Consider the following 11,485-nt stretch of genomic DNA (forward strand, 5'->3'; position numbering starts at 1 on the left):
CAAGAGTAAGGTGAAAATGGAATCATTACACACACTTTCTGAAAGCAGAAAATCAATGAACCTGTGACAGCAGTATTCAAAACAACGTCATAGCAATCTGCCTGTGCATTATTGCCAGGTTTTGTTACTTTTCCATAGTGCTAAAGTGCTCATTAGTTTATCTTCTCTTTGCCGTCTTCCCTCTTGGGCTGATATAATAATCTTGCACTTTGAGAGAAAAAATATGGGTGACATTTTTAAAGGCAAAAAGTCTTTGCAAGCAACAGGTAAGTACATTTTTGCTATGCTCTTGTAGGAGTTAATAGAGGCATATTCACAAATGCATTGCAGATCTGTGCTCTCACGGAGAGTCCTGTGGATGCCTCTTTAATGATCCACCATAAGATGTACCTGTGTTTTCCTCTAAACAAGTTAGCTCTTTTTTATTTCCTTTGCCCCTAATCAGTACTAAGTTTCATCCTGCTGGTCTGGTTTCTGAAACGTCAAGGGTCTTATGCAATTTACTGATGTCTGTTACTTTATGTAAAGCCTTTTGTAATTTGGGATTGTCATCAGGTTTGATGAATATGAAAAGAATAGTATTAGTGTGTAATCTCTAAAAAGAAGCTCTCAAAGCATCTTTATCTTTTCAGCTTGAAAATTATGACTATTTTTCTGTCTGTGGACTATTAACCTTGATTGTGTATCTTCCACCTATTTTATCCAAATTTCTTTTGCAAATGAATCTCACGTATCATTTTATAGTGCCGTTAACACCACTGCGTGACTAGGAGCTCAGGGGCTTTAATAAAACATACCTGTACTTAGCCTAATTCTTCCTTTTGTATACTAGCATTTATTAAAAATGACTCCGCTGAACTCTGTAGCTTTACTCCTTGTCTAAAACAAGAAAGCAAATCAGGCCAATGCATTTGCTGCATCCCTTCACATGCTCTTAATTTTCAAAGCACTGCGCAAATACAACCAATTAATTCAAATAAATATGGGAATGCTTATAAAAGATGACTGGATATGTGAAATTATCTGTTTTATTTTTTTTTTTTTTATAGAAAGACAGGATTTTTTGTAGGATTCTCACACACCCAGGTTTTTAACAGGTTTGGCGTCACACTGGAGTGGCATTTTCTGTAACATGTAATTATGTGCCCTTTGGGAAGCTTGGGCTCTGTTGAGAAATCCAGGGGAGTGCTACAGGTAGAAATCAATAGCCAAGGCAACGCTTCAGATCTGCGGAGCTGAAATGCTGAATTTTTGCATCTAGCAGTGTGGAAAACATACATGTCAACGGTAGAGATTTTTGTTAACATCACTGTTATTGCTCTCTGCAACTGCAAATTAAGAACTGAGTAGATTTATGATAACATGACAGCAATACAACTTAAACTGGTGAAGATTAGCCTGAAATGGGAGTAAGTGCTCAGTTTAGAAATGCTCTGAAACTTGGCTACATTGTATCGGAAAACTTGAAGAAAAAATAGCATCAAAAGCTGACAAACATCTTGGCACAGAGATGCCTAAGTTTTAGCAGCAGGTATTGACGCCCAGCCTGTCCACACTTAGAATAAAACCGTTGTCTCCCCTTGATTGCCGTGGTGTGCAACAACAGAAATGGCTGTGAAAATGCCAGATTACCATATAGGTAGTTCATCAGGGAAGTGCTTAATTATTTATCCGCATTAGGGAAGAGGGTTAAGTAACCAAAAGCTGATTGGACAGTAGCCATTCAGCCTTATATAAGCCGCACGTGGACAGACACAGCTTTGCAGGCACGAGAAATTACCGAGGCAATTTAGCTTTTGCTAGGGAGGTAGCTGGTGACTCACCTTTCTAAATTGGTAGAGATGAGGGAAACTTTCCAAAAGGAATGAGGAATGGCTCAAGCTCTTCCTATATTTAATCAGAAATTTAGGAATGAGCCCTGTGAGGCAGAAAATATCCCCAAACCCCGCATATTTACTGCATGAAAAGATATTTTTGAAGTTGAAATGGATTTTTTTCCTTTTAAATGAGATTAATGTCAAGAAGTATATGACAGTTTGAGTTTTGCGTGGCGTTCAAGTAGCTATTTTGCAGACAACTCCAGAATGTCAGCTTTAGAAAGCTACAGATGAAAAATGAAAATTGCCATGTACAGTTCCTTGGGATAACAAGCATAGATACTACCTTAACTTTACTACTCTATCGGTTTAAGAGCACATAATATGGACGTGGTGTGATGAGAGCTAGCAGAGCATTTCTGAAATGTTTACAAAAATTTTCTTCTGAAAAATTTTCACCATCTGATGTCCAGTTCTAGCTGCCATAGGGACTTCTGGAGAAGGTGCTAGTGCTTGTCCTTTGATCGGAACAATAATGACATTTGTGATTAAGACCCTTGCCATGTAACAGGGATTGGCACATCTGCTCCTGGTGTCCCTTTGCACCATTTGTTTGGTAACACAGTTAATTTGCTGCAGAATATAGGGCCTGGACCCTAAGTGTGCTGGATACCTGATTCTCACTGAGTCTGAGACAGACTGGTGACCAAATACCTGTGGAATTTGAGTCTAAAAACCTGCTCTTCCACCCAGTGCAGGGTGGAAATGCAGGGTTGTTACCAGGCCTGGAAAACTGATGGCATTCTCAAGCATCCCAGGGGGAAGTAAAACTCAGTGTTTAGGAAACATTGTGCATTGCTGCTTAGACTTATCACTGAATCTATAAATGACTCTTAGTAATGACCTTTTGGGACTGTGTGTTTTAGGAAAGGTTTTGAGGTTGGTTTGTCATTTATTAATATTCTACACTTCAGTAGAGATTATGAGAGATGGAAAAGCAATTGCAACAGATCTGGCCCTTGTATTTAAATATCATTAATGTATGCTATAATCTCTATAATACAGTCTGTATTTGTAGACCTATTAGGCTTTGGTTTATGAATTAGATGTTAGAAAATAATTAATTTCAGCAACATTCAGTTTATAGACCTGGCTGCTTCATTATAGTGAATGCTGTTGCATTCATTATGCATCACAGAGGAACATCATTTATTTAGGACAAGTGTTTTTTAACGAGCTAAAATCCTAAAATATTTTACTAACCTCTAAAATGCCCTGAAACTGGAGATGAAGTCAGATGTATTTCTGAAGAAGCAGGTAACCAAGTTATGTTCAAATTAGTTCAGTGTGCTGAGTAAACACATAAATCTGTATAAAATCTGGGTACAGCTAGTTAGAAGCTGATTATAGATGCTTTATTAGGGACAGCTCTAGGTATGTGTGGGGGAATCAAAGTACATTAAAAAGTCTCATTAAATGTCTTGATGAATTTGAGCCAACCATAGGACTTTATCATTGTCCCCTTATTTCCTAGCATTGTTTTCTGCTGCAAAAATTGACTTTATACCCATGGGAAGTACACTTAGGTCAGAGAGTAAGTGACTGATGAATAGAGCTTGGCATCCCTTTTTCAAATAATTTCTAAACTGGAAAAAAATTGCTGATGTTTCAAAGAGGGGCAAAGGATGTTGATCTCCAAACTGTTTGCAGACCAAAGAGTCAGAGAAAAAGTTTCTCTTTTTTTGCAGCTGAGACTTTTTTTTAAGTGTTCAAAATGTTTCATGTTGTTTTCAACAACTTCACTTGTATGTAACAATAATAATACAAAAACCTGTCCCAAAATCATAGACTCATAGAATGTCCTGACCTGGAAGGGACCCTCATCGAGTCCAACTCCTGTCCCTGCACAGGACAGCCCCAAATTCACACCGTGTCTCTGAGGGCCTTGTCCAAGTGCTTCTTGAATATCACCAGGCTGGTGCCGTGATGCCTCCCTGGGGAGCCTGTTCCAGGGCTCCACCACCCTCTGGGGGAAGAACCTTTCCCTAATGCCCAGCCTAACCCTCCCCTGGCACATCTCCCTGCCATTCCCTTGGGTCCTGGCATTGGTCACCAGAGAGAAGAGATGTCAAGAAATGTCAACAGAGAAGATAATTTCAAACCAGAGAGGAAAATTTTTTCATTTCCAAATGCCTAAATGAAAAACACTGAGTGGATGAATGGAAACGATTCTTATCTTGCAAATCCTTTTCTTTACAGCAGACTTGGTTTCTTTTTTGGTAACAATTATTTTAACTGAGAATTTCTTAGACTGACTGTACTGACAAGCATCAAACTTCCTCAGCGAGCTGCATGGCACCTGTGTCGGTGTGGTCTGGGGAGCTGGCTGAATGCCTGGCAGGCTTGGTGGCAGGAGGGAGTTCAGATGTGCTGTACCAACCTAGCTGGCATGTGCCCATGACGATACAAGTCTGAAGAGGATTTGAGAATCTAGCTTAGGGACCAGGTAGTTCTTCTGCTGAACATTGAATTTGAGTTTTAGGGAAAATTTTGAACTTCAGAGGAAATTTGAAGATACGGTCATGCTTCAGGATCAAAATATGTGCAGGGATTACTGGGGAGTTGGTTGCAACAATCCTCTGCACTCCCGTGAGGAGTGGAGAACAAGGATCATTTTTGATGCATGCGCGAAGTCATTTGTCATTTTTTTCCATTTCTTCTCTGTTCATCAGTTACACATTAAATGTTCCACCTATGACCCAATGCAGAGTTAACATGTTAAAGCTAACAAATCATACCAAAAGCTTTTTTTGTGTTTTAAAAGCTTGATTCATTGCAGAAATAAATCTTTGCTGCTTTCTGAGCTACGAATTCTCTGGCATTATGGACTGAACAATATTCATGATAGTGGGCTTGACTCAAGTCCCTTGCATAGGTATGAAGTAAGAATTATTCTATGAACTTGAAAGGGGTTGCAGGACAACAAGAGGAGAATTTGGTTTGGTTATGTGGTTTGGTTTCTTTTTCCCCCTAGGAAGTAATACAGATTAATTTAACAGCTTTTATATCTTCAGAGTCTTGCTAATGTTGCTCCACAATGATGGGAGGCAAGTGTATTATTATTATTATAATCATTATAATTATCATTATTATTATTTATTAGTACTATCTTCTTTATTAGTATTATCTTATATTTTCATAATGTATTGCCTAATAAAACAAGGTGTGAGGTTTGAAAAAGGGACTGGGGTTTTTTTGGTTTGTTTTTATTAAATTAAGGATTAAGTTTTAATTTTCAAATCAGGTGGTAATAAAGGTAGAAGCTGCTAAAACGTGTGTCTGAGAAAGCCAGCAACTGTTATCCATGTGGGCCAGTAAACATGAGAAAACACACTGGCCTCTTGTTATGTCATTGAAAAATACAATAGAGGTCACTAGACACCTTTCAAGCAGGCATAGTTTTACTGGATTTAGTGGGTTTTTTTCTGATTTGGTTTTAACCTATAAATTGGGAAATAGATTTAAGCCCTGCCATTATATTCTGCAGTAACAACTGGTATGTCAAAAAGTAAAGGTAAGCAAGACCTGCTGTGCCTTGGCTATGGTGTACCTATTGAAAGTATGGAATCCATGAATATGTCAGTGGGTGATGAAAACAGCAAGACTCTGAGGTAGGATAGTTTCTTTAGCAAGTTGCTGGGAAAATATGTTTTGGCTTCAAGGTGCAAACGTATCATCCAGTATTAATGTGCATGCCCTGCTGTAATTGCTACAGGTCAAAACCACGCATGAGATAAGCACTGTGCATTTCTACAGGGACACTGATCACAGTAGCTGCTGCTACAAATTGGCATGAAACATCACTGGATGTCAGAGATCAGAGCGTTGTCATTTTAATTCCTGAGTTTGCACCCATGTGTTGCAATCCCCTCCTGTCCCTGAGAACAACGACCTGTAAGCAAATTAAGAGCATATACTGAACTGGATGTGTATATTCACTTTCAAGAGTGAATACACAAGTTTTACACAAGTTCATGATACCTAACTTCATGCTTGCAGCTTCAGAGGTATCAGAGTCGAACTCCACCTCACAAATGACTGACTTTTGTGGGCATAATTCTGGCCAAATAATGAAAAGCAGCAATCACTCTGAGATCAGCGTGGTCCAAGAAGGTTCCTAAGCCAAAGCAGCAAGAGCAGACAGGGGTTTGATGCTTCCTGATAACCCTTTCTGGTGGATGGTCTGTAGAGGTAGAACTGCTTTTTATAATAGGTTCTATTTTTAATTATTGAACGGCACTTTTACGTCCTATAGCTATAGGAGCAGAGGTGGGCAACCTCCCCTACCTTTATGCCACCTGTATACAGTGTTCATTTTTGGTTTTTTGTCTGTGTGAAGCTCTAGAGAGGCAGATCTGTAACTTTATGCTCACACTTTATGTGTGAGCTGGAGATAGAAATAAGTGAAAACAGAAACATCTCTCCTGGTGCGCTGGGGAGTGTCAGAAGCAGCCTGGTGCTCTCTCTGGAGCAAGGTGTCTCTGAGTGCTCCTTTGGGCTCCTGCTGCTTTTGGGGAAGATTTCAGTTTGTACAAGGTAACCTCAAGTAGTCAAACAGTAAAATCTGCCTGAGCTCATTCTTTTTGTTTGCACTCTTAATGCTCCTGTGCACCCAGTTTCTTGCCTTACTTTTGGTGGAAGGAGATTTTGTTTCTCCTTGTTCCTACTACCTGAAGTGAGATAAATCACCTATCCCATCCCCACCTGGCTTTCATGGGCTGCGTTTGTAATAACTGTTTCTGTGCCTTTTTTCTGGCTGCTTTGGAAGGAAATGTTAAATCATTCTGTTTGGGAGGCAGAAATGTCAAAGCTGCATTTTTGCTTGTTCTATATATTTTGTGTGCCCTCCTGTGTCAAAGTCTGACGGCGGTAACGTCACCTGCCATCTGCCTGGTGACATGCATGGAGAGAGGGATGCTCTGTCTTACCACTTTGTCTCATTCATGGATCAAGTGAAAAATAATCATCTTATCATTGTGATCCTTGAAGTTCTTGAATATCAATGAGCTGGGAAGATCAAAGCAAATTATAAGCACTCATTCTGGCACAACTGTGTTGTGGATAAGGAGCATGTCCTTGAAGCTGCATTGCCCCAGGAGCTGACGGAGATCAGACCATGACCACGAAAATGCCAGCATGGTCTCCAATTCCCTTTTTGTACCACAGCATGAGCCATCAGCTGGAGTTTTACTGAGTATACATCACTTCCCCTAACTGTGGCCTCGCTGCCCCATTTATAAGCCTGGAGCAAATTTCATACTTGTCTGTATGAGGGTGGGCTGAATGTAGGATAAAGGCTTAATAAGCCCGCTGAACCCTTTGGTTCTTCTGGTTCATCAGCATAAGAAAAAAAAAAAAAAGGTGATCTCAAACATCCTTATTCCTGTATAAACACATAGCCGTGTTGCAGCCTCTCCATCTCTCAAACACATAGCTGTGTTGCAGCCTCTCCATCTCTCATGTAAAACAGGCTATGTAGGTGTCATGGAAGGAAAGAGTCATTTTAACCATGACTATTTGAAAGATGGATGGCATTAAAAATATTGGTGGTAGGAGATGCTGTGCAATAGTGCAGGCTTTTAAAAGTTGGAACAACTTGTACAGCTGGGGCTATGTACAAAGAGACTAAGTTTCAAGGTTTTAAAATTTTGCTGCAAGGACTGAACACAGATCTAGCAACACTAGTGAAAAATAAAGAATTTTTTTTTCACTGAAGAAAGCACAAAGTGCTTCCTAGCAGCTTGGCCTATGGGTGTGTATACTACATTCTCTCTAGATACAGCAAATTTGCCGTTACTTGAGTGGTTAAACATTCAGCAGCAGCCTGTGTCTCAGACTGCAGCACAGGGAAGAACCCATGCATGGGGAGATGAGACAGACAGGGTTGGTTTCTATTAATGACTTGGTTATTAAGAAAATTGAAGTTAATCCACCCTATTGGATTTGCCCAGTCTTCGTTGTCTGTTATTAAATACTTGCAGAATAGTGCACTCATCCACTTCTCCCCTGTAAAAAAGAAAAATTTTTTGCTCTTTTTTTTACATAAATTGTTCTACAAATCTAAATTAAGTAAAATGAGGTGATGAAAAAGCATTCAAGGAGAATACAGAACAGTTTTTCCCCCCTTACATCTGTGATCAAAGCAACATAGCCTATGTATCTGCTATAAAATTCTCCCAAAAGCAGTTGAGACCACTTTCTTTCCCATTGCAGATGTCAAGGCTATGTGTCTCAAGTGAGAATGATCTATATTTTTTAAAAGAAAATGAAGTAATTGATTTTAATTAAACTCTGCTCTACTTGGAGCATTAATTAGCTCATTAGCTATTTTCCAATGAATCCATCCTTTTCTAAATGTCTCATGTCATCAATAACAAGGAAATAGCTTGTTTTCAAATTATTAATCTAATTTATTAAATACCTTTCTTATAGCAAAGAATCTTTATTCTCCTGTCTGTATAGACTGAAACATACTCAAGTGAATGTCTACTTAATCTCTTTTAAAATTATTTTTAAATGCCTAGTGGCCACATTTAAAATCCACAAAAAATATGTTACAAAACGTGTGTTATGTGTTGTCTCTTGTGGCACTGCTATTGTATAGCTTACAGAAAAGCTTTGAGCTAACAAGGTCATTTCTCAATGCAATATTTTGTAAGGTTTTAAAGGCTGCAAGACTATTGCCAGCTCTTTTTAAGAAAAAAAATCCACTACAATTGTTTATTTTCAGGATTATTTGCAGGTTTTTTTTCAGATGGTTTGTGCTGGCATTCACAAGATTAGATATTCATTACTCCTGATCAGGTGGTTCTGTAGCAGCTCTTGCTTCAGCGAAGAAAAGTGGGGAGCATTGTGTTTTCAGTGGATGTTCTTGAAGTCCCTCTCTATTAAATAAGAAGTTAACATTTGCTACTGGTTAAGCAAGGAACAGTTTGCATGAAAGGGATTAGGTCAAAACTTTTGAAGGAGACGTTTCAAAGATTTAAACTGATTAATGCTTGAGTTTAGTCCCCAGAGCTGTGTCAATGTAACCTCCAAGCATAACTAGCCTCTATGACTGTTGCAGGGTTTGACAGAACAGTAATGTGATTTTTTCAATGCTTAGCACAAGTGTGATGCACTTTTTAGTTGGTGGCATTCTTCAGATTGCTTTTCCACAGCTGCATCATTCCTTGCTTACTCTATTTTATTTTCTCTTGGGATAAAAGAGACTCAAGTCTTTAATTATCAGCTGATGGGGCAGCTCAGCTATGAAAGTCTCTGAATTGCTATAGTCCTGACTGGAAGAATAATCCTGCTCCCTTACAGGCATCAGTGTATTTTTCATTAAGTTCACTGCAAACAAGAATACACCTGTTTTTACTGATAGAGGATAATTCTACCAAATGAGATTTCATTTACCCCTGGACTTCATTACTATGATTTTGGTCTCAAAGGAATTACCAGTTAGAAATCCACGTTAAAAGAGAAACGTCAAATACACAGAAAACTGTTTCTTCACTTTTGTGTCCACTGGGGTGTGATCTGGTGCCTTTTCATATCAGACATCATTGGTCTGTGGCAATATACATTCTGGATACTGGATGATGTCCCTGTCAGCTCCTGTCCAAAGAGGATGTCCATGTGTTCGGGGAGTGTTGGAATGGAGAGAAAGATAAGTTCTCTGGATGACAACTAAAAAGGAATGCAGGTGTCTAAAACAAGGCGTAGGAGGTCTCTTTGGCTGAGAGTCATCTTACTTGAATAAACTTAGTCCTCTGGCAGGGACGTATTTGGCCTACCTTGATCTATCAATATCCAGTAGATAATGACAAGACTTTGAGAAGACAGTTCTCCCTATCCTAGAAAAGACTGTGGACACTAGTGGGCTGTAGTGTGGGCTGCATGCCCTCTGAGGGTGTCCATCTCTCAACTGGTAAGAGAGACTCTAGACATTGAGACTGGACTAAGACCCTCCCTTACAGATGACTGAAATTATTGAAAATCCTATTTTATGAGGCCCAAACATCAGTTCAGGAGCTCTCTGCTAAGTGATGTGCCTCTTTTCCCTATGGATTGACAATTTAACAAAACAATGGGTTCATGAGTGTCCCAGCATAAGCAGGTAGGCACTGGTCATGCTGGGTTCCATGTGGTGCTGATGTCTGAACAGCTCTAGCCTGGCTCTAATCAATCCTGACATACCGATGCAATTGGATGTTTCATAATGGACATCTTTATTTTGAAAATTCATCTGATGGGTTAAGGAGGAGGACAGGAGGGATCATCAATACTTGCTCTATGTAAAATAGCATTATGGTTAAAGAAGTTGTCAAAGCAATGCCTGGCCTTCCTTGGCAGGCGACAGAGTCAAACCCACACTAATTTTCCAGGAGTGTGCACTAACCACCAGGCTACTGCTTATATCAGCTTTCTTGTGCACTCCCTTTTCCACTGACCACCAAAAAATCCCAAAGCAAATTATATTTGAGATTAAAGAACAGTAGCAAACTTCCAATACATAGAGTCTGAGGCAACATAAGAGACTGACATGAACTTTTTTGAAAGGCCAAGCTGTAATCATTATATTCCCTAATTTATACTATTGCCAGTAGCAATCTGAATTCTGTTAATTGGTAGTAATTTTATGCTCCTCGGTGAATTTTGCTGGTGGTAATTTTCTTACTGGATTGTGTTCATCTAAAGACTGTACTTGTGTGTGTGTAAAAACGTTTTTAAAAGTTACACCACCACATAATCTTAGTTAGTTTGGAGGCATCGTTAATTGGTTTATTTTAAAGTAGTGCTTTTCAACATATTTTAGTTAACATACTAACATTTTGACTAGTTTTCTTCCTCTTTATTTCATCTCTTTATGATCACTTAGTTTCAGTGACTCATTTCTTGTGAGTCCGTGGGTCCATAATATCATGCAGCCCACCTTTGTTCTCACCTTGCTCTCTATTCTCTCAGAATTAATTTTATTCTTCTCTTTAGTGATTCAAAGTATGAGGCTTCAAAAGATTAAAAAAAAAGGGCAGGGGGGAGGCGAGCTAAATGAAAATGATACATCCACAGGCAATCGCAGAGGAAGGTTTGGGGAATCTTTCAAATTTGCTTTTGCAATTTTTAAAGATTAAAATTAAAGAAGTACAGGGCTAAGCATCAGGCAAAAGCTCATAATGCTTTGCTGTTCATGGGAATGTAGTTTTGAGTCTACTCACTGTAACACTGCCAGTTTGTTCACTTCCTAATGCACCTGTGAATCCCAGCCCATTAAGCTAAAGGAATCATCACCACAACATATGGACCCAGGCATTCCAATCCCAGACAGAACTGCCATTTGTCAGGGTTTGTTATAATAAGCAGCAACCTTAGAAGCAAATTCTTCCAGCTCCCTGAAGTTTGAACGTCAGTATCCTTTCATCTCTTCCCTCTAGTAACATCTGAAATGGGAAGTTTAATTTTTGAGGCTCTTTATTTGTGGTGGCTGTGCTGTGGTTCCTAAGGGAAAGTTGAGTGTTCAGTGGCATTTCTCCCCCAAATTCTGAAGAATAAATTATGGCTGTCAGCATTTGGGGACTGAGGCATTTTTGATTCATGCCAGGATGACAGAGAAGCTATTACCT

This window comes from Phalacrocorax carbo, chromosome 12 (assembly GCF_963921805.1).
Source record: "Phalacrocorax carbo chromosome 12, bPhaCar2.1, whole genome shotgun sequence".
Classification (NCBI taxonomy): Eukaryota; Metazoa; Chordata; class Aves; order Suliformes; family Phalacrocoracidae; genus Phalacrocorax; species Phalacrocorax carbo.